We start from the raw sequence: 24,486 nt of genomic DNA, 5'->3' as shown, positions 1-24,486 counted from the left end.
TTTTAGTGATTTTCTTTTGAGATGTTCTGTCCAGAGTTGATAGTGGTGTATTAAAATCCCCCACTATAATTGTAGATGCATCTATTCTTTCACTTAGTTTTTCCAGTGTTTGCCTCACGTATTTAGAGGTGCCCTTGTTAGGAGCATACATATTTATGATTGTTCATTCTTCTTGAGAGATTTTCCCTTTCACTAAGATGTAGTATCCTTCTTTGTCTCTCACAATTGTTTCGCATTTAAAGTCTATTTTGTCTGATATTAATATAGCTACTCCTGCCTTTTTTTTTTTTTTTGGTTATTGTTTGCTTGTAAGATTGTTTTCCAACCATTCACTTTCAGCCTTCATGAATCTCTGGGTCTAAGATGTGTTTCTTGTAGACAGCATATAGATGGGTTGCGGCGGCTTGCTTGGTCAGTAGAGGTGGGGTCTGGCTGCGGACGAGGGGTCGGTCCAGCTCTGGACGAGGGGTTGGTCCCGCTTGGGATGAGGGGTCGGTCCCACTTGGGACAAGGGGTCGGTCCGGCAGCAGACGAGGGATCGGTCTCACAAGGGGTTGCGCGGTTCGGCTGACGGGGTCGCCCGGCGAAGCCGGTGACGAAGGGGTCGCCCGGCGAAGCCGGCGACGAAGGGGTCGCCCAGAGAAGCAGGCGACGAAGTGGTCGCCCAGAGAAGCAGGCGACAAACTGGGGACAAGGGAGGCCAGGCCCTTGTCGGGGGCTCTCAGGACTGGAGGGCGCACGGCAGAAGAACTACCGCGGAGACAAGGTAAACACGCAAGTCCGCTTTATTGAGGGAGAGGCAACAGTTTTATAGGGGCTGGGGAAGGCTGATTGGTCGAAGCCACGCCCTGTTCTGATTGGTTGCCGGCGAAAGGTCAGTGGGCGGTACTGGATGGGGGAGGGGTGGTGGTTAGGGATTGGCTGTTGCTGTTCCTGGGGGAAGGGACAGGGTTTAGGGATTGGTGGCTGCTGTTGCTGGGGTGGAGGGCAGACTTGAGTTTCCCGCCCACGCCTGGCTGTTGCTGCTGTCGGGGGAGGGGAAAAGGGCAGACTGGATTTTTCTGCCCACGCCTGGCTGTTGCTGCTGTCGGGGGAGGGAAAAGGGCAGACTGGATTTTTCCACCCATGCCTGACTGTTGCTGCTGTCGGGGGAGGGGAAAAGGGCAGACTGGAATTTTCCGCCCTGTGCCTGTGCAGGGAGAAAGAAGAAGAAGGGTGCCGCCCCACAAGGCATCGTGTGGCGCCATCGGGGAGGAGGGGCGGCCGCGGAAGCATGGCTGCCGAGAAGGGGAGACCCAAGGGCACTCTGTGCCCATGCCGAGCTTCCTTCAGGGGTGGCGGTGGGCCCGACCAACCACCCTATTATGGGGGCAGCGGAATTAGGCCTACTGCGGCCGCTCCCCCACCAGGCCAGCAAACCACACTTCAGCCCAAGGGGTGACCGCAATGGGTCATATTTCTTATCCAATATCCCAGTCTGAATCTTTTGATAGGTGAGTTTAATCCATTGACATTCAGTGTTATTACTTTCAAGGAATTATTTTTGTTAACCATATTTTGTTTGGACTTGTGTTTGTCATATTTTGTTTTATTTTTCTTCTCTTTTTGTCTTTTTTGTTGCTCTTACACTCTCCTCCAACTCTGCCTCTCCTATTTTTTCCTTTCTTCTTGCAGAAATCTCTTTAGAATTTCTTGAAGGGGAAGTTTCTTGTTGGCATACTCTTTCAATTTCTGTTTATCTGTTTATATTTTGAACTCTCCATCATTTTTGAATGCTAGTTTAGCTGGGTAGAATATTCTTGGTTGGAAATTTTTTTCTTTTAGTACCTTAACTATACCATACCACTGCCTTCTTGCCTCCTTGATTTCAGATGAGAAATAAGCACTCAATCTTATGGAGCTTCCCTTGTATGTGATGGTTTTCTTTTCTCTTGCTGCTTTTAGAATTTTCTCTTTGTCTTGAGCATTGGATAATTTGACAAGTATATGTCTTGGGGTGGGCCTGTTGGACTCTGTGATGTTTGGGATGCATTGTGCTTCTTGGATATGTACATCTGTCTTTTCAGTAGATTTGGGAAGTTTTCAGCCATTATTTCCTGCAGCACTCCTTCTCACCCCTTTCCCTTCTCTTCTTCTTCTGGGATGCCTATAATACATATGTTTGTGCATTTTGCATTGTCATCAGGTCCCTAAGTCCTAGCTGGATTTTTTCTATCTTTTTATCGATCAATTCTACTATATGTTTGATTTCCGATGTACTGTCTTCCACATCGCTTATTCTCTCCTCTGCCTCTTCTAATCTGCTGCTATTTGCTGCGAGTGTATTTTTGATTTCTTGAACTGTGGTGTTCATTCCGATCATATCTGTTATCTTTTTGTGTATGTCTGCAATTTCCTCTCCAAGTGTTGTCTTCATATTGTTAACCTCTTCCTTTACTTCATTAAATTTGTCTCTGATATATGTTCTGAGATCTTTAATTACTTGTGTGAAGTTCTGCTCCCCTTCCTGGTTTTTAGTTTGTTCATTGGATTCAGCCATGTTTTCTTGATTACTGGTTTCGTTTGTAGTTTTTTGTTGCTGTCTGGTCATCATTTTATCTTGACAGGTTTAATCAGTTCCTTAGCTTCTTTGTCTAGTCTTGGGGATTAATTAGCTGTTGTTTTTATGTAAGTGTTATATCTTCTCTTTGTCACTTTGCTCTTCTTATTCTAATTTCTTATTGCTGGCTGAGTTCACTTTGAAGGAAAGTATTAGGGCCAGGGAAAGGCAATTGTGTACGAAAGGAAAATGTGTAAAGTAGCATTGGTAATAAATGTTAACAGAGCAATAATATGAGATCTGGGAGGGTGGATACTAGATTCATGTAAGTTGTGTAGAGTTATAGCAGTAAGTAGAGTACCTATAATGAGGTAGTTGACTGAATATGGGAGGAATATGGTATGAATTAAAAAGCTAGTGTTTTCATGAGAGAGGGAAAGAGAAAAGAAAGACAATAGCTTCAAGAGTGGATAAAAGACAGAAAACAAAACAAAGGTATTAGAAATTAAAAGTTAGACAATTTGGGGATCAAAGAAAGGGAGGTGGAATATAGGAGAGACAGTAGATGATGGAGGATATCAAGATGTAGGGGAAAGGGGATAGTGCAGGTAGCCAAAATCAATTCACACAGAAATGATGCAATGGAGGATGAGGAAACCCAGCAAATGTGAGGTGTTCCCTGCAGCACCTATTGTAAAATTAAGATAAAATAAAATAAGAAGAAAATGAGGGACAAGAGAAAAGAGAGAAAAAAATAGAAGAAAGAAAGAAAGAAAAAGGGGTGGTGGGTAAAGAAAAGGGAGGGGAACAAGTAAGGAAAAGAAAAGAAGATATAGGACACCAACAACAGCAACACCAAAAAACCCCTAAATAAATGAAAAAAAAAAAAAAGACCTTGGGGGATACAATGGGAGAAAAGACTAGGAGATAATGCAATATTAGCAAGCAGGACAATAAAAAATAAAAAATAAAAAAAATGCAAACGTTGAGGGCCAGGACAATCAAGACCTCAGATGGACCTCAGGGCATGGTGGATTCAGGGATGGAAAGTCTGTGATATTGCAGACTCAAGAGGTGTGAGTCTCTGGGGTGTGGGCCACCAGGGTTTAGGGAATACAGACCTGGCAACCTCAAATCCAGTTAACAAGGAGCCTGGGACCACCGCAGTGCAACACAGCCTTCTGGGATCCCTGCAGCTGGGTGCCAGCCTTATGGGGGAGGTCACATCTGCAAACTCTGACCTATGTGTCAGAAACCCGCAATTCCCCCTCTCACTAGGTCTCTTCTGTGGCTGTATCACCAATTCGACTTCAGGACACCTCCCACCCTGCAAGCCCCCAAAACAGGCAGCTGGGGGCGCCTCTACACTGCAGCTAATTTAAGGATGCTGCAGATCAGCAGCCAGGCCCAGGGGGCGGGGCTCCAGCTGGAAGTGCTGATATCAGTGGCAGAAACCGAAAATCCCATGCCTCGCAAAAGATTCCCCTAATCGGCTTCCAGATGCCTCCCACCCTGCAAGCCCCTGAAATAGCCTCCTGGTGACATCTCTTCACTGCGAGTGATCCAAGGCTGCTGCAGATCGGCAGCCAGGCCCAGGGGGTGTGGCTCCAGCCAGAAGCACTATTATTCATGTCAGAAATCAAAAATTCCCCGCTTCACAAAACACTCCATCTGTCCCACCAAATTGGCCCCTAAAGGCCACCTGCCCCACAAGCCCCCAAATAGCCTGCTCAGGGCCCACGAATTCCCCAGCACTGCAGAGCCTCCAGGAATCGCCACTGCGGTACTGGTGCCGGGTGCCGCCCACTCCAGGGGGGAACGTCCTGCGCGCAGCCCCTAACTCTGTGCAAGAGAGTCTCAATTTTATCTTTTACACGAATCTTCTCTGATACCTTCCCACCAAATCAATGTCCAGACACCTCCTACCCTGCAAAGTCCAGAAACAGCCTGGTCCTGAAGAATTTCCAATGCTGCCCAGCTGCTTCTTTTGCAGGAGAGACTATAAGGTGCATTCACTCAGATACCATCTTGCCCCGCCCCACCATTTCTCTTGAGAAATACAATTCTCTCTATTTGAGAACATCAGTCCTTCCCAGGATGTGGGTATACCTTCAGTCTCATTATATGGGTCTCCATGCTATGATGTAACCACTATGACAAAATGAGCACTCATATACTCCCTAGAAGCCTATCTTGTGTCAGATTCTACACTTCAAGCATTTTAAACAGGTAACCTTCCTTATTATACTTTTGAAAAAGCTTTCTCAACATTATATTCTCAACCCATTACCTGACAATCTCCTATGTTCATATGTTCCCCCACCCTCTCCCCAATTTCTTAAGCAATCTGACCGATATTCCCAAACCTAGCCTCCCTCAAGCCTACAAAGCTCCACTCAAAGGTACCCCTATGCCCCCATCTTAACCCTTCCCTGCACAAATACTTACCTCCAGCTTATCATATACTTCACCCATGTAGGCATCACCTCGCAACCTTCCTCCCCCCCCCCCCCTGAAATTCTTCTAAGCCTATCTTCCAGTCTCTAGTTCTCTGAGACAGCTTGGTTTACTTGTTTCATATCAGAGAGGTCATGTAGTATTTGTCCTTCAATGCCAGGCTTGCTTCACTCAACATAAAGTCCTCAAGATTCTTCCATGTTATCACATGTATTTGTACTTTATTTCTTCTTATTCCTGAGTAGTATTCCATTGTATGTATATACCACATTTTATTTATCCATTCATTGGTTGATGGGCATTTGGGTTGATTCCAACTTTTGGCAATAGTGAATAATGCTGCTATGAATATTGGTGTGCATATATCGGATTGTGTCCTTATTTTCAGATCTTCTGGGTATATACCCAGCAGTGGAATTGCTGGGTCATATGGCAAATCTATAGCTAACTTTTTCAGAAACTGTCAAACTGTCCTCTAGAATGGCTGGATCCTTCTGCATTCCCACCAGCAGTAGATGAGTGTTTCCATTCCTCCGTATCTCTCCAGTGCTTGTAGTTTTCTGTTTTTCTGATAGTTGCCAGTCTTATGGGAGTAAGGTGGTATCTCATTGTAGTTTTGATTTACATTTCCCTGATAGCTAGAGATTTGGACATTTTTTCATGTGCTTTTTAGCCTTTTGTATTTCTTCTTTGCAGAAGTGTTTGTTTTAATCTTTTTCCCATTTTTAAAATGGTTTTTTTGTCTTTATTTTCAAGATACAGGAGTTGTTTATATATGCAGATATAAGTCTCCCATCAGATATATAGTTACCAAATATTTTCTCCCATCATGCAAGCTATCTTTTCACTTTCTTGACAAACTCCTTTGAGGGGCAGAAGGCTTTAATTTTGAGGAAGTCCCATTTATCTATTTGTTCTTTTGCTGCTCATGCTTTTGGTGTGAAGTTCATGAAGCCATTTCCTATTACAAGGTCCTGTAGATGCTTCCCTACACTGCTTTCCAAAATCTTTATGAACTTGGCTCTTATGTTTAGGCCTTTGATCCATCATGAGTTGATTTTTGTATAAGATGTGAGTTGGTAATCCTCTTTCATTCTTTTACATATGGATATCCAGTTCTCAAGGCACCATTTGTTGAAGAGGCCATTCTCTCCCAGTTGAGAGGGTTGGGTGGCTTTATCAAATATTATGTGACTGTATATATGAAAGTCTATATCAGAACCCTCAGTTCAGTTCCATTGGTCAGTGTGTCTCTCCTTGTGCCAATACCATGCTGTTTTCACTACTGTAGCTTTGTAGTATGTTTTGAAGTCAGGTAGTGCGATTCCTCACATTTCATTTTTCTTTTTCAATATGTCTTTGACTATTCAGGGCCTCTTTCCTTTCAAAATAAATTTCATAGTTAGTGTTTCTAGTTCCTTAAAGAAGGCTGTGTTGATTTTTATTGAGATTGCATTGAATGTGTAGATCAGTTTTGGTAGGATAGATATCTTAACAATATTTAGTCTTCCTATCCATGAAGAGGGAATATGCTTCCATTTATTTAGGAGGTCTTTGATTTCCTTCAACAGTGTTGTGTAGTTCTCTGTGTATAAGTTTTTTACATCTTTAGTTAAATTTATTCCCAGGTATTTGATTTTTTTTATTTACTCTTGTAAGTGGTATTTGTTTCTTGATTTCCTCCTGAGCTTGCTCATTATTAGTGTACAGAAATGCAACTGATTTTTGCACATTGATCTTATAACCTGTGACTTTACTAAACTCATTTATGAGTTCTTGAATCTTTCTTTTAGACTTCTCAAGGTTTTCTATGTATAGGATCAGGTCATCTGCAAATAATGAAATTTTGGTTTCTTTCTTTCCAATTTGAATGCCTTTTATATCTGGTTTTTGCCTCAGTGCTCAAGCAAGTACTTCTAAGACAATGTTAAATACAAGGGGAGAGAGTGGGCATCCTTGTCTTGTTCCTGATCTCAGAGGGAAGGATTTTAGGATTTCACCATTGTAAACGATGTTGGCTGTGGGTTTTTCATATGTATTCTTTATCATATTCAGAAAATTTCCCTGTATTCCAATCTCTTGCAGTGTTTTTATCAAGAAAGTGTGCTGTATTTTGTCAAATGCTTTTTCTGCATCTATAGATAGAATCATGTTATTTTTTTCCTTCAATCTGTTTATATGGCGTATTACATTCATTGATTTTCTTATGTTGAACCATCCTTGCATACCAGGAATGAATCCCACTTGGCAATGGTGTATAATTCATTTAATGTGTTGTTGAATACGGTTAGCAAGTGTTTTGTTGAATATTTTTGCATTTAAGTTCACTAGAGAAATTGGTCTGTAATTTTCCTTTCTTGTGGTGTCTTTGTTTGGCTTTGGTACTAGGGTAATGTTGGCATCATAGAATGAGTTCGGTAATGTTCCTTCTGTTTCAATTTTTTCAAAGAGTTTCAGCAGGATTGGTGTTAGTTCTTTCCAGAATGTTTTGTAGAATTCACCTGTGAAGGCATCTGGCCCTGGGCTCTTCTTAAGTGGGAGGTTTTTAATGAATGATCCTATCTCTTTAATTGTGATGGTTGTTTGAGATCATCAATTTCTTCTTTCATCAACATAAGCTGCATATGTGTTTCTAGGAATTTTTCCACTTCTTCTAAATTTTCCTTTTTGTTGGAACATAGTTTTTCAAAGTATCCTCTTATGATTGTCTTTATTTCTGTGGGGCCAGTGGTGATATCTCCTTTCTCATTTCTTATTTTGTGTATTTGCATCTTCTCTCTTTTTTTCCTTGTTAGTCTCACAAAGGCTTTGTCAATTTTATTGATCTTCTCAAAGAACCAGCTCTTGGTTTTGTTTATCTTTTCCAGTGCTTTCTTATTTTCTATTTCATTTAGTTTTGCTCTGATCTTTGTTATTTCTTTCTTTTTTCTTCCTGTGGGGTTACTTCATTGTTTTTTACTAATTCCTCCAAATGTGCAGTTAGTTCTTCAATTTTTGTTCTTTCTTCTTTTTTGATGCATGAATTTATGGCTATAAATTTCCCTCTCAGCACTGCTTTTGCTGCATCCCATACGTTTTGATACATTGTATTATCATTTCATTAGTTTCAAGGTAGTTATTAATTTCTTTTGAGATTTCCTCTTTGACCCACTGTTTATCTAAAAGTGTGCTGTTTAATTTCCATATCTTGGTGTGAAATCTGGGCCTCTGGCCCTTGCAGGTTCCCAGCTTCACTGCACTGTGGTCAGAGAAATTATTTTGTATGATTTTGATCTTTCTGAATTCATTGAGCCTTTCTTTGTGGGCTAGCATATGGTCTACCTTGGAGAGTGGTCCATGTGCACTTGAGAAAAATGTATATCCTGATGTATTCAGGTGTTATGATCTGTATATGTATATTAAGTCCATCTCCTCTAATATACTGTTCAAAGTTTTGTTTCTCTATTGATTCTCTTTTGAGATATTCTGTCCAAAGTTGATAGTGATGTATTAAAGTAACCCACTATAATTGTAGAGGCATCTATTCTTTCACTTATTTTTTCCAGTGCTTGCCTCATGTATTTGGAGGCACTCTTGTTAGGAGCATAAATATTTATGATTGTTCATTCTGCTTGAAAGTTTATCCCTTTCATTAATATGTAGTGTCCATCTTTGTCTTTCACAATTGTTGTGCATTTAAAGTCTATTTTGTTTAATATTAATGTAGCTACTCCTGCCTTTTTTTTTGTTATTGTTTGCTTGTAAGATTGTTTTCCAGCCATTCACTTTCACCTCCATGAATCCCTGGGTCTAAGATGTGTTTCTTGTAGACAGCATATAAATGGGTCATATTTCCATGTCCAGTCTTCTGGTCTGAATCTTTTGACAGGTGAGTTTAATCCATTGACATTCAGTGTTATTACTTTCAAGGAATTATTTATGTTAGCCTTATTTTGTTTGAACTTGTGTTTGTCATATTTTGTTTTTCTTTTATTTTTTCTTCTTTGTTGCTCTTACACCCTCCTCCAACTCTGCCTCTCCTTTTTTTTTCTTTCTTCCTGCAGAACTCCCTTTAGTATTTCTTGAAGGGCAGGGTTCTTGTTGGCATACACTCTTATTGTTTGTTTATCTGTGAATATTTTGAATTCTCCTTCATTTTAGAATGCTAGGTTAGTTGGATAGTGTATTCTTGGTTGGAAATTTTTTTCTTTTAGTATCTTGACTATGTCATACCACTGCCTTCTTGCCTCCATGGTTTCAGATGAGAAATCAGCACTTAATCTTATGTAGCCTCCCTTGTGTGTGATGGCTCTTTTCTCTTGCTGCTTTTAGAATTTTCTCTTTATCTTGAGCATTGGATAATTTGACAAGTATATGTCTTGGGGTGGGCTTGTTGGGATTTATGCTGTTTGGGTTGCGTCATGCTTCCTGGACCTGTACATCCATCTCCCTCAGTAGATTTGGGAAGTCTTCAGCCATTGTTTCCTCCAACATCCCTTCTGTCCCCTTTCCCTTCTCTTCTCCTTCTGGCATGCCTATAATGCTTATGTTTATGCATTTTGCATTGTCATTCAGGTCCCTAAGTCCCAGCTGGATTTTTTAAATCTTTTTTTCGACCAGTTCTACTATCTGTTTGATTTCAGATGTACTGCCTTCAGCATCTCTTAATCTCTCCTCTGCCTCTTTGAGTCTGCTGTTATTTGCTAAGAGTGTATTTTTGATTTCTTGAGTTGTGTTGTTCATCACATCATATCTGTTATATTTTTGTGTATGATTGCAATTTCTTCTGTATTCTCTCCAATTATTTTCTTCATATGCTTAATCTCTTCCTTCACCTCATCAAATTGGTCCCTAATATATGTTTTGAGATCTTTAATTACTTGTTTGATATTCTGCTCCTCTTCCTGGTTTTTAGTTTGTTCATTGAATTCAGCCATGTTTTCCTGATTATTGGTTTGGTTTGTAGTTTTTTGTTGCTGTCTGGTCATCATTTTATCTTGATGGGTTTAATCAGTTCCTTAGCTTCTTTGTCTAGTTTTGGGGTTTAATTAGTTGTTGTTTGTGCATAAATGTTAATTCTTCTCTTTGTCACTTTGTTCTTCTTACTCTATTTTCTTGTTGCTGGCTAAGTTCACTTTGAAGAAAAATATTAGGGCCAGGGAAAGCAAAATGGGTAAGAATAGAAAATGTATAAAGTAATATTGATAATAAATGTTAGCAGAGCAACAATGTGAAATCTAGGAGAATGGATATTAGACTCATGTATGTTGTGTAGAGTTGTAGCAGTAAGTAGAGTACCTATAATGGGACAGTCAACTGAATATGGGGAGGAATATAGTATGAATTAAAAGGCCAGTGTTTTCATGAGAGAGGGAAAGAGAATAGAAGAACAATAAAGTAAAGAATGAATAAAAGACAGAAAACAGAACAAAGGTATTAGAAATAATATGTCAGACAATTTGAGGGCCAAAAAAAGGGAGGTTGAATGTAAGAGAAACAGTAGGTGATGGACGATAGAAAGATGTAGAAAAAAAAGGATAGTGTAGGTGGCCAAAATCAATACACACAGAAAAGAGGAAATGGAGGATGAGGAAGCACAGCAAATGTGAAGCGTTCCCTGAAGCACCTATTATATAAAGAAAATAAAATAAAAAAGAAGAAAAAGAGAGAAAAATAGAGAAAAAAATGGGGGGACATAAAAGGGCAGGGAGCATTCAAGGAAAAGAAAGAGAGAGAAAAACTAAAGAAAAGAAAAAGGGTCTTGGGGAATAAAATGTGAGAAAAAAACAGGAGACAATTCAACTATAGTGACCATGACAAAAAAAAAAAAAAAGTTTCAAGCTAGAAATCCTCTTTGCAGTTAAATAAAATGCTTAGGGATCTGACCTTCCCCCTTTCTCCCTTCCTCACTTCTCTCTCTCCCAGGGCAGCAGGAAAGCTGCAGGAGGAGTCCAATAGGAGATTCAACTGGGTCCTTGTTGAACCAACTCAACACAGAAGACAATGAGTATTTCCAGCGTGAGAGCACCTACACCTCACCAGAAACCCCAAATATGCTATTGGAATCTTGGATAGCACGTCCTACAGTCCCTCCCCCTTAGGTGTGCTAGGGGAGGTTTAATTGATTTTCTTACTCCACCTTCTCCCAGACCAAGTTTCCTATCCCAGGACATTTAGGTAAATTGGGCTTTCTCAGCAGATTCGCCTCTCCTTTCTTTCCAGCCTCTCCCCAAGTCAGCTAGTATGCTCCTCCAAGCTCAAGGAAAAAATAAAAAACAAACAAAAAACACGGAGGGCTAAGGTAATCATGGACCCCAGGCGGATTGTAGAACACGGTGGTTTTGGGAAAGGGAAGTCTGCAGACTCAAGATATGTGAGTCTGTGGAGTGTGGGCTACCAGGGTTTAGGGGATACAGACCTGGGAACCATGGATCCGGTAAACATGGGGTTTGGAAACACTGCAGCACAGCAAAGTTTTCAGGGATCACTGCGGCCAGGCCTCCAGCCCAAGGGGGAAGGGTGCTTTCCAACACTGTTAATGCCTGATGTAATTGAGCCTCTCGCAGAGATGGCCTGTCTCCACCAGGGGCTCAGTCTTCCCTCACAGCATGCAGTATTGTCATGGGAAGTGGCTGCTCTGCCTGGCACCACTTTTTTAGGCCTTCACCCACATTACAGACATGGCTAATTCTGTATTGTTCCCAGAGGCAGTTAAGCAATGAATATGTCTGCTTTACCTTCTCTTTCCCCTTGTTGGCTTGATGGAGATGAATACTACTATTTTGGGAGTCATTTGTTGAAGATGGCACAGACACAAAAGAGAAGTACCTGGGTCCTTGAATCACTTCTTCAAAGAAGTCTGTGTGATGAAGAAATAATACTAGATTGTCCTGTGAGCAAAAACAAAAAGGATTTTAATGTGATAAGAGAGAAATATTGTGATTGTGTATGACATCAACTAAACATACTTTAAACCACCAGCTGTCTGCACTCCATGAGACATAGTACACCGCTTACTCTTTAGAAGTTTACCACATGACCAAACTGGTTGAGTTCTTCATTAATTTGGTTACATGAATTTTTCAGGGATGTGCTCATGATTCAAATTAGGCCAGTCAGAGTCTCTTAAGACTCACTAAATGAACTGTGAAGAGTTTTCGTCTCCCATTGGTCAAAATGGTGGCACCTTGTCCTCTGCAATATAGTAGCTACTGGAACTCTGAATTTAGCTACACATGATCCCAGTGCCTGGGTTTAATGGTTAGGCAAGCTGAAAATTCATTAAGTTTTAATTTCCATTTAGTAATTCAATATGCTTAAGGAAACTATGTTGGATTTTTGTCTCTTTCAATCAAAGAAGTGTTGACTAATGCCCTGCCCCACTACAATGCTGGTTCTTGCCCAAAGTAAACTCTCATCACTGCTCAGCTGCCATCCTAATCCACATCCCTGTATTGTCTCCTCTGCATTTCTCCACATCCCCTTAAATGGCCTTTCCACTTCCATTCTTGCTTCCCTATAACTCATTCTCCATGTAGCTGCCAGCATAATCTTTGAAGTCTACGTTCTATTGCTCAAAACTATCCAGTGTCATTCATTTAGTACTAGAATATAATACAGAATTATTCATCCAAAGCCTGCCGGCCTGGAAGGACCTGGCACTTTCCCATTCCTTCAGTCCTATCTCGCATCCCTCCCCACACTCTTCACACTGCAGACATTCTGGCTTCTCAGTTTCCTGGACCATCTGGGAGCTTCTGTACTTTCAGCCTTTGTACCTGCCATTCACTTCACCTGGGAAGGTACTTCTTTGTCCCTGTGATGGCTTTTCCTCCTCCTTTAGGCCTGGACTAGCATGCCTCACATCCTCAGAGGGGACTTCCCTGACCTTCCCATTTACACTTCTTTATTTCCTTCACAGGTGATCTGTAATTGTCTTGGCTATTTATTTTCATTTTTATTATCTGCCTCTCTTCATTAGACTGTAACCTTCAAAAAGGTAGGGATTTGGTTTGTACTATTGGGAGCTGAATCTCTGAGCATTGTGTTTAGTACACAGTTGGTACTCAAGAAATAACTCACCTTGCCACGTGGCAGACCCTAATCAGTTCTAAGATGTTTGAACACTGCCAGACCAGAAATTCTTTTGGATATTATGTGTTCCAGAGTTTAATGATTCTTCGGTACCAAATGCAACTTCAATATAATGTCTTGTTTAAGATTGATTTAAGTTGGAGTGATAAGGGGGCATATTGCCAATGATTTAAGATTGTAGGTGTTTTCATGGAATAGTTTTCCAATGGAAGTCAGCAATGTGTCTTAACTTCTTTAAGCTCCCACCTCCCACCTCTTTTGCAGTGCATCAGTATTCTGAGTGAGCAATGGATCCTTAATGAATCAAATAATACTTTAAACTGGTCAAGTTGCAATGATACAAGAGGTGTTGCCAAGGAAAGAAGTTTCACTACTACATATCTGTTCTGCTGGATAAAATGCTTTGTTAATGCTTCGGTGTATATATATATAAGAGAGAGAGATTGGTATAACAACTCAATTAACTCAAGCACAAGAAAGCTCTACACATATTTATTTATTTTATTAAACTTCTGTAAGAATTGGGAGAATATAAAATAGGCAAAAGATTGTCTACAAGCAGGGGTCCAACGGCTGCATCATAATCTTTTATGATATATATATATATTATAGATATAAGCTCACCAAAACCAGGGGACACACAAACATACCTGGCCCACCTCCAGCTAGAGTTCCAATTGGATGAGATATATATATATATATATATATATATATAAGTTAGTGAACCTTTGCTAATGGAAAGAACACAAATAAGTGAAGGATTGTCTATACCCCAATCCTTCACTTACAAAATCAGTGAAGGACTACTATATCCCAACCCCTCATGATACACATACATACATTCACAGCTCACCAAACTAGGGGACACACCGACATACCTGGCCCATCAATGGCCAGAGTCCCAATTAGATGCAATATATATATATATATATATATATATATGCATATCTAGTTTAATAAGTCTGTCCTGACAATTAGAATACCACAATCAGTGAAAAAATTAAATCAATATTGATCAGAGTCACAAATAACAGAAAAATAGAACAGTCTTACATAAAACTTCACCAACATCGAGCTCATGGTTGGGAAGCCCCAATCAGCAGCTGATACCAGTCTTGATTGAAAACACCTGGGCAGAGCACCCTCTCCAAGGGTGGGACTTCAATGGACCTGACCAGAGACTGTCCCTTTTATTGTACTCATAGTCAATGAACTCGATATTATAGATGCCAACTTGTAAGTACCACATCAATTCCTGAGGAAGTGGTCCGCTTTCTCAGGAAGGAACACAACACTCCCTGGGCAGTACTTTCTAAGGTTTATGCATCAATCCTTGAGAAAGTGGCCAGCCTTTCCAGGGAGGACCACAATACTCCCCAGAATGCATTGTATCTGTTCTTATTTGTTACAAAAATCCCCAATATGCCCACTGTTCTAGTTTTCATCATTCCTCCTGAAATATGAAAAGTACTTACCAGTCAGGCATTGGTGTGCTGATTAACGAAGCTTCCTGCATGATTTTCTACTTTTAGGGTTGAACAATACTCACTAAAATTTTTCCCAGTATATTCAGTCCCAGGATTGTTCAAACTTAAAATGAGCTTTACATATACATTCAACAATATACATTTATGTGTGAGATACAAGTCATCAAATCACTTAAGTACACAATATATTGCATTATTAAAGTTCTGGTTTGTATTCAAGCATTTGATTAAACAACAACAAACAATAATAAGACTTTCAACTAGCAGGCCTTCAATGAATAGACTCTCATTTCTCATGGGCTTAAGATTCCTGACCATCAAGGCTACATAGGCCAGCACTTGATTAAAAGTGACCTTATTTTCTCCAGTTTGTAAAGTTTGAGGCATAGACAGCAACAAATTATTACTCCCTCATTTTGGGCTGTGGGACAGCTGGCACTTTAACTTATAATTTCAATGCCTGCGTTGGTCTTGCTTTCAGCATCTTCACTGGACTTGGGGCTGCAACTCACAGTATTGAATTTTAAACTTAATCCATTGTTGTAAGGATTCATTTTCTAGGCAGAAAATAGTAGCTGGCTGGTTAGGAGAGTCCTGATGCAGTGTCTGCAGCAGTGAAAGCACACCTCATCCCTCCCGAGAGCAGGAGGGGACCAATGTCACAATCATTGGAGCGAGCATGAAGGACACCCATGGGTGATGTCCATGAGCTACTGGCAAGGAACAGGCTGGGTGTGCTGGGATAAGCACCACAAGGTCTGGTATCCATGATGTTCGCCTTTCTGGTGGAGCCACTTTGCTCCTTCTCAGGTCTCAATGGTATGGCTCTGGATCTTTGCGAAGGCATCTGCCTCAACAGTCCTGAAACCAGTGTTAGAGGAGTGGGCAGGGACATTGTAGACAGTTACCTGTCATTGCTGGCAGGCATCTCAGATGTCCTTCCACAGATCTCTCCCCCACAGAGGGTGATTCACAACAGTCCATCATTTCTGACTTGCTTTTTGTATCTGCAATCCACCCCTGAACAGGGATGGCAGTCTTCAGAGTGACTGGACACTACTGGGTTAAGCCCTTCACTTTCAGCAGGGCTTCGTATGCTGCACACAGTTGTTTCTCAAAGGGGCTATATTGTACTTCTGGCCCCTTCCCACAAGTGTGACTAAAACCCAAGGGGTACTTGTTTAAATGTTGCCTCTGCCACAAACCCCACCCAAACCCAATATTGGTGCTGGCCACATTCACAGGGTAAGTGAAGGTCCACCTCTTGCTGGAGGTCCTCCTACTCCCTGAACAACCTTTCCCAGTTGACACATACAATGGTTTTAATATCAAGCTAAGTGAGGGATGAAGGGTTTTCAGTATCCCAACAATACTACAAATTCCATTAACATGAGAAAACACTGTACTTTACTAATTACAGCAGAGGGTATAGTTTTTGTCTTACCTAGCTAACCAACATTTAGGAATTTGATAGAGCAGCAAGCACCTTGCAGTTTGTCCCAATTGTTTGCCTATCACAGGTTCTTAAGCTTAGATACCACTGTCTCCAATATTTCTTTTAATTCTGAAAAAAGGATTACTGGTTAAGGTAATATCATCAATAGGGTTTCAGCTACTGGTTTCTTTCACACAGCCAGATTCTTTGCCACCAGGGTGGGAGAGATGGTTGGCCTATGCATGAGGCTTTGGGGAAGCACTGCAAAAGTCCATTGTTGGCTTTTCCACAGGTCAGGGAATGCAGGCTGGCTTGACTTGCCTAAGAAAATACTAAAGAAAGTCTTAGAAAGTTTTAAAACAAAGTGATAATGACACAATTGGATATTAATTTCTTGCAACAAACTAGCAATATTTGAGACTACTGCATACCACAGTCATGTTAATTTATGATACGAAGTTGTTTCTGTGACACATACTATATTTTTAAAATAATTACAACCATGATTAACAACATTATACTTTTATCTAATATTATGGTGAAAGGTTATTAAATTTCCAGGAATTTTATATACTCTAAGTATTCAAATGAATTTTTTACTCATACAACTGTAATTAACAGAGAGTTAAAGAATCCCTTTTAATTTTATAACAATTTTAAACACTTTCCATTCAACTTATAACACATTAAGTGAACTCAACTCTATTATAACTTTCCTTTTTTTTTCAAGGTTAAAGAACAAACCTTTCACAATAGTTTGAAATAAAAAGATAGTTTTCAGGATCTGACTTTGGGAAAACAGATTTTTTAACATTATGTTCTTTTAAAAGTGATAAGACTTGAGGCAGCAGACTTGGCCCAGTGATTAGGGTGTCCGTCTACCACATGGGAGGTCCGCAGTTCAAATCCCAGGCCTCCTTGACCCATGTGGAGCTGGCCCATGCACAATGCTGATGCACGCAAGGAGTGCTATGCCACGCAGGGGTGTCCCCCCTGTAGGGGAGCCCCATGTGCAAGGAGTGTGCCCTGTAAGGAGAGCCGCCCAGTGCAAAAGAAAGTGCAGCCTGCCCAGGAATGGTGCCGCACACACGGAGAACTGACATGACAAGATGACGCAGCAAAAAGAAACACAGATTCCCATGCTGCTGACAACAACAGAAGTGGACAAAGAAGATGCAGCAAATAGACACAGAGAACAGACAATGAGGGGAGGGGGAAAGGGAGAGAAATAAATAAATCTTTAAAAAAAACCAACTTGAAGTTATTTTGATAAAACAGACTTTTTCTTTGTATATTGATTATTCAGGGGAAAACCTCTTTGTAAACATCTACTAATATCAACCAATGACTTAAACTTTGAGAAAGAATAAAATTCTAACTTTGCATCAGTATAATATTTGATACTAAAGCTTTTAAAACTCTACAGAGGGAAGTGGACTTGGCCCAATGGATAGGGCATCCACCTACCACATGGGCGGTCCATGGTTCAGACCCCCAGCCTCCTTGACCTGTATGGAGCTGGCCCATGCACGGTGCTGATGCATGCAAGGAGTGCCGTGCCACACAGGGTTGCCCCCCACATAGGGGAGCCCCACATGCAAGAAGTGCACCCCATAAGGAGATCTGCCCAGTGCAAAACAAAGTTCAGCCTGCCCAAGAATGGCATCACACACTCAGGGAGCTGACACAACAAGATGACACAACAAAAAGAAATACAGATTCCCATGTAACTGACAACAACAGAAGCAGACAAAGAATAATATGCAGCAAATGGACACAGAGAACAGAAAACTGGGGTGGGGGGGAAGGGGAGAGAAATAAATAAAAATAAATCTTAAAAAAAACAAAACTCTACAGATAGACCTGTTGCAAGAGAACTTGTATGAATGTGGAGGTGAAAAGACAAAAAAAAAAAAAAAAAAAAAAGACAACACAATGGGGCTCAAGGGACCATCATCTCTAAAGAAATGAGGCCATTTTTTCTTTATTGAACTATCTTTTTATATCTTTTTGCTGACCTACTTAATACATTCTCCTTAACTGGCTCTGGCAATGATTGTTACTCCTGCCTACTTTCCCACCTGCTCTTAGACACAGAACAGGAGTTAGGAGAATGCTGAGTTCTTTTTAATCTCGAATACATGTGGTTATTCTCTGAATCATCATTCTTTGTGTCCATTTCCCAGATAATGACTGCACTTTAGCCAAGGCCACAGCATCTCACAATTCCCCCTTTTTAATTTAATCAAGTGACTGTGCCTGTCTTAGGTTGCTTTCCTCTGAAAGTCTTACCCGTCATTGACTACCAGCCAAGCTATGATTATTTTAGGGGGGTACTTTTGTGTCAGTCCAGCCTGGATCAGTTGTAAGGGCTGTATTTGTGCTTGTAACCACCTTTTTATACAGTTGTACACAATAATGAGACTCACAGAGCCCTCCAATCACTGCCAGAGAGGGAGTCTGGATCAATTTATCACTCCACAAATGGAATGGGTTAATAGCATTTAGATTGGATGATAATTTATCCCCCAAATCTGTAGATTGAATATTTAGCATATTTTGTGACATGTCTAATGCTTGTTTTTACAACTTTAAAATATCAAGCATTAGGTTATGCTTATATCCTAGCAAATGATTCTAAATTTCTGACCAATTGTAGTGACTATTATTAAAAATCAATGGTGTAATGCAAAAATTAGACTCATTCCAATCACATTTAAGGTTTTTTCTCAGTTGTAAATTATACATAATATCTCCAAGATGAATTACAGCATTTTCTAAATCATTAATACAATTACTCAATTCTAAATCTACTTTAGTTTGACTATGCCACATGTCACTTGCATTTTTTTAATTCTTTTGTGTTAATAGAATTATGCAAAGCTACTCCAGCAACAGAAGTAGCAGTAATAATCCCAGTCAATCCAATAATTCCTGCTATCAACAATCCAATAAAGTCCTTAGTACATTTAATGTCATGGTTTAAAAAATTCCACAAAATTTGCAATTCAGGGGTAAGTTGTCATGAATGGGGCAACATAACTGGCAACCACACTACATGCCTCCATTGAGCCAGGAGACCAGTATTATTAGGATGTAGCCAGACACTAGAAAAGACACAAGTTCTAAGAGAACAATTAGAACAATGAAAACTGGTATCATTAACAGTTAAAGTAGCCAACATGCCTAATACAGACACCAAAGGATCCCTCACACATGCCTGCAAAACTTTTTTCTCCCCTTTATCCAATTTAACTTGTTTAGAAGCATTATGAACTCCTTTGTGCAACAATACAGGTTGCAGGGCTAGAACCATTTCCATAGATTATGTTGAGTAACATTTACCGAATTATCCCATGGTTGGGAAATATATTTTCCCAAATTATGCCATTTGATCTTGTCACTGTTTGCTGAAATATTTTCTAAAGTTATCCATGGGTATATTTTAGATTCAGTAGTAATAACAGTGGTCTTATTAACACAAACATTCCAAGAAATGTTCAGTCCAACAGGAGGTGGCACTCCCACAGGGGCCCAATCCCATACTATTCCATAGGAATCACTAAAGGACTGAACAGCATTGGTGCCACGGCAATAAAACCAATCATTCACTGCAGGAGTACGTGAATTTTCACAAGAATGATTTAGCCAACTTAAATTTGTAAATGGAATAGATAAGTAATGACAATAATGCAGTAACTTCAATAGTAATTAAACTTCTATTATGGGGCATGAAGCAAAGGGAAGGGTTGACACACAAAGGACAATGTATAAAAGAAAACATTGCATTTTCTAAAGTTCACCCTTCCTTTTTGGGATGTAATGGCAAACAATGAATAATAGGTCCCGGAAAATCCAAAGAATCATTGAGATATACAGGATAAGAATTATCTGCCCATGTAAGAGCTTCCAATAAGGGAGGATTTTGAATATAAACCCAATATGAGTAATTTTCACTTGTACTTAACTTTATGCAGAGCAGTCACAAGGCTTAATGTGACAAGAAGGTATCCAACACTCTTCTCCATCCTCTGTAATAACAAGAACATAACCTCGATCCCACATTTTTACCATAGCAGGATACCATATATTATCTAAAAGCTTTTTATAATGTATCAGTTGTTGAAGACTTTTACAATGTCCTGATTTTCCTTCCCAGAACCATCCAGCTGCTGATGTATGAGTGGTAGCCTGAATGTTAAGAATGTTCAGAGTGCAAGGGGCTTTACTTAATATAACTGCTGGCCAAAAATCATTAATTAAACCCATCTCTGTTATGTCTATGGGGGATGTCCCATCATTTCCCCCTTTTTTATTTAAAAATTTATATAAATAGGTTTTTAAAATACCATTAGTTCTTTCTATGATAACTTGTCCTTGGGGATTATAGGGGATTCCAGTAATATGTTAGATGTTCCATGCTTTACAGAAATTAGAAAATGATTTACTAGTATATGTAGGGCCATTGTCAGTTTTAATCTTATTAGGCACACCCATAATAACCATAGTGGCAAGACAATGATGAATAACATGTTTTGCAGTTTATCCTGTCATAGCAGAAGCCTACGTAAATCCTCTACATGTATCTACAGTTACATGGATGTATAGCAAACATAGGCACAATCAGCTACTATATTAATGGGTTCATGTATGTCAGAAAGTACTTGAATAACAGCTGACACCTCTGCTTTTTGGGATGAGGTCTGTTTAGTATCTTAACAATTTACAAACTCTATTAACATGAGAAAACACTGTACTTTATTAATTACAACAGAGGGTATAGTTTTATTCTACCCAACCAAACAACATTTAAGAATTTGATCGAGCAGGAGGGGCTTTGCAGCCTGTCCTAATTGTTTGCCTATTTTAAGATTTTAAGATAGGATACTATTATTTCTGTTTCTTTTCATTTTGGAAAAAGGATGACTGGTTAAAGTAATGTCATCAGTAGAGTTTCAGCCACAGATTTTTCCATGCAACCAGAGTTTTATCACCATACCAGGACAGATGGCTGGGCTATGCATATAGCCTCAGAGAAGCACTGCAAAAAGGGTTTCCACAGGTAGGGGAATGCAGGCAGGCTTGACTTGTCTAAGAAGATACTAAAGAAAGTTGTAGCAAGTTTTAAAACAAAGTGATAGTGACACAGTTGGATATTAATTTCTTGCAACAAACTAAACAGTATTTGGGACTGCTGCATACTACAGTGTTGTTACTTTAATTGATGATAAGAGGTTGTTTGTGACACTTATTTATAATAATTAAAACCATAGTTAACCATATTGTACTTTTACTTAATATTACGCTGAAATATTGGTAAATTTATACACTCTTAAGTATTCATATGAACTTTTACTCATACAACTTTAATTACCAGAGGGTTAAAAAATCCCTTTAATTTTATAACACTTTTAAACACCTTCATCTAACTTATAACATATTAAATGAACTCAACTATTTTATTACTTTAATTTTTCTTTCAAGGTAACACCAGTTTGAAATAAAAAGCTACTTTTCAGGATTTGATTTTGAGAAAGCAGTTTTGAACATTATGTTCCTTTAGAAGAGATACGACCTTTTCTTTTTTGGACACTGAAGAAATGATAAGGTTCAAGCACAAGAAACTATTTTGATAAAACAGACTTTCTTTGTATATTGATTATTCAGGATAAAAACTTTTTATAAACTTTTACTAAAATAGACTAATGACTTGAGAAACTTTGAGAAAGAACAAAATTTTAACTTTGCATCAGTGTACTACTTGATACTAAATTTTTTAAAACTTTATAGATAGGCCCATCAAATCTTACTTAACTTTAACCATAAAAATTCCTTTTCCATGAGCCTTTGACACTCTTTGTATTTATTCAGGCTTTGTCACACATTTTACTCTTTTTTAATAACCAATCATTTTATTTTAGGACAAAATTATTTTTTGTTTCCTTAATAATAAAAACATATTTTATACATTCTACATACATAAGTTACCAAAACAATTTTGGAAACTTTCCAAGCAAACTTCTTACAATTACCATTAACACTACACAAACTTGTAAGAAAAATGATTCAGTCTGGTTATATGCAAACATAACTTTTCTTTATATCAAATACCTAGTAACCTGAAATACTAGAAACAGTATTTTAGAAACAAGTTGGCAGGGGAGGTTGGATGTCAACATGCTTTCTTGTTATAAAATTACTTTTTGTTGTTATTATCAATTCAATTTTTGTTTAATAATGACTTCTTGGAATTAGCTATTTAAACACTTTAATTTAAACAATGCTTCCATAAACATTATTTATAACCATATAGACTATAATTATATTATCCTAAGACAAATTTTACCTTTACAGAGCATATTCCCTTACCCAAAGTTAACACAATACCCTCTATAACTTACCACATGCATTCAAGTCCCATCCTGCATATGTTCTTTCTGATTTTATGAAAACCAGTTGTCTTATTTTAGGACAAAACACACTTTTTTGAACAAACTTTTCAAATTTTAGTCAGCACTTCTACAAACTTTTACCTTTTAAAATATTTGTTTTATCCTTTATTTATTTTGTGAAGAAAAATAAACTATTCATTTCAATTTAGGCAAGAACCATTTTTTATGAAGAGACAGTAATTTCATTAATTAAGAGTTACAATTTTTATCATTGTAGAGATCTCATTAACATTTAACCTTAAGTATTAATGTAAGTGCCTATTTAATTTTTGGCCATTTGAATAGAGCTCTTTTAGAAAAATTTTTAAATCAATTTATATTACCATCCAGAAGTATTAAAACATACACTAACATTGAGCAAACAGACAAACACAAAACACAACTCACCAATAGAAACAAAGTTTACAGTTGGACTTATAATTCTTACCCTTTTGGTCTCATTGTTTTTATGCTCTCCATCATTTTACATCTTAGATTTTGCTGCTTTAAAAATTTTTTGGAATCTGTGTTGCGTGTAACATGCAAGCTTATTCTTGGAAACACTTTTATTAGTTATCAGCAAGCAGTTAAGATAACTTGGGCAGCATAAATGCAGGTAAGCTTTTATTTAGCAGTTTAGACAGACAGTTAATACACATTTTTTTGATTACTACTCTTTAGGACTACACTGAGACTTGAGGTTTAGGAGTAAGCTATTGATTCAAAACCAAAAATTCCTTTTAACACTTTAATAAAAATTTTGTAAATAGGTCCAATCAGAATCAGATGGAAATGAAACAGAACACTAACATTTTCATGTTTTCCTCCTCTTCAAGCAGCGTAATTTTATCAGCCCCCACTAGCCCACAGCCACATTATCATGTAGGCAGCAGAGGGCTTGCACAGTTGCTGCCAGAATAGGTTCCTTACCTCAGTCAACACTTTAACAGAGAATTTTCTTACAAGCATGATTTCACTAACAAGGGCTTTATTTAGCACTTTTGCCTGTAATCTATGCAACAGTTGCTGCTGTAAAGGTTCACAAGCTTCCAGTTCCAGTAAGCATATCTAAGGGGATAGGCTCACGATTAAATTGCACCCAGCGCTGAGGGTTTTGTGCATCAGGTGGTTGCTGGGTAACTATAATAGGAAAAGCATCCAAAATTTTTGCTGCTTCCAAATCCCCCTCTTGAGCATCTTGCAACACTCCATCACTCCAGTTTCAGCTGGAGTCAGACTTCCTTTTTCTACATAATCAGGGGGAGTGGACATATCTTGCTGCAGCATGGCTGCAAAATAATCATGTAAAAGAGGAGCAGAAGTGGGACTAGAAATAGTTGCCTTATTAAAGTCCAATCTGCATTGATAAACATTAAAGTTACCATAATTACCAGGTAGCGGAGAGGTCCGAGCTGCCAAATGTTTATGTTTATGGTCTTTCTCTGCCGAGGTCTGAGGTAAAGTTCTAATGGAACCTAAAACACTCTCATTTTCTTCCTCAGTTCCCTCCTTGTCAGTAGCAGAAGAAGAGGAGAAAGAAGAACAATCATTGTCAGTTGAGTCACTTTGTAAGGCCCTAGTTATAGAATTTGTTAGTGACCAGACCTTAAGAGGGATGGGAGTGCCATTTTTTAAAAATTTTATTTATTTATTTTTAATTAAAGTTAATAGATCACAAGGAATGTTAGATTAAAAAACATTAAAAAACAAAAAACATAAGAGGTTCCCATATAACCCACTCCCCACCCCCACCACATCATTTTTGTAAATTGTATTTTTTGAAGATATATACATCACAAAAAAATGTTACATTAAAAAATATAAGAGGTTTCTGTATACCCCCCACCCCTCCACCCCACTCCTCCCACACCAACAACCTCCCTCATCATTGTGGCACATAGCATCGAGGGAGTGCCATTCTGATAAGCTTTTCTTAACATTTTCAAAACCTTAAGCTATTGATCTACCTTAAGTAACTTGTCCCTGTGGCTGAAACCACAGACAATGAGAATCTACTAACCTAAATAATTCTGTAAGAGTTTTCTGTTTCACTCTTTTTTTTTT

This window comes from Dasypus novemcinctus, chromosome 26, assembly GCF_030445035.2.
Source record: "Dasypus novemcinctus isolate mDasNov1 chromosome 26, mDasNov1.1.hap2, whole genome shotgun sequence".
Classification (NCBI taxonomy): Eukaryota; Metazoa; Chordata; class Mammalia; order Cingulata; family Dasypodidae; genus Dasypus; species Dasypus novemcinctus.
Note: the sequence above shows the minus strand (reverse complement) of the source record.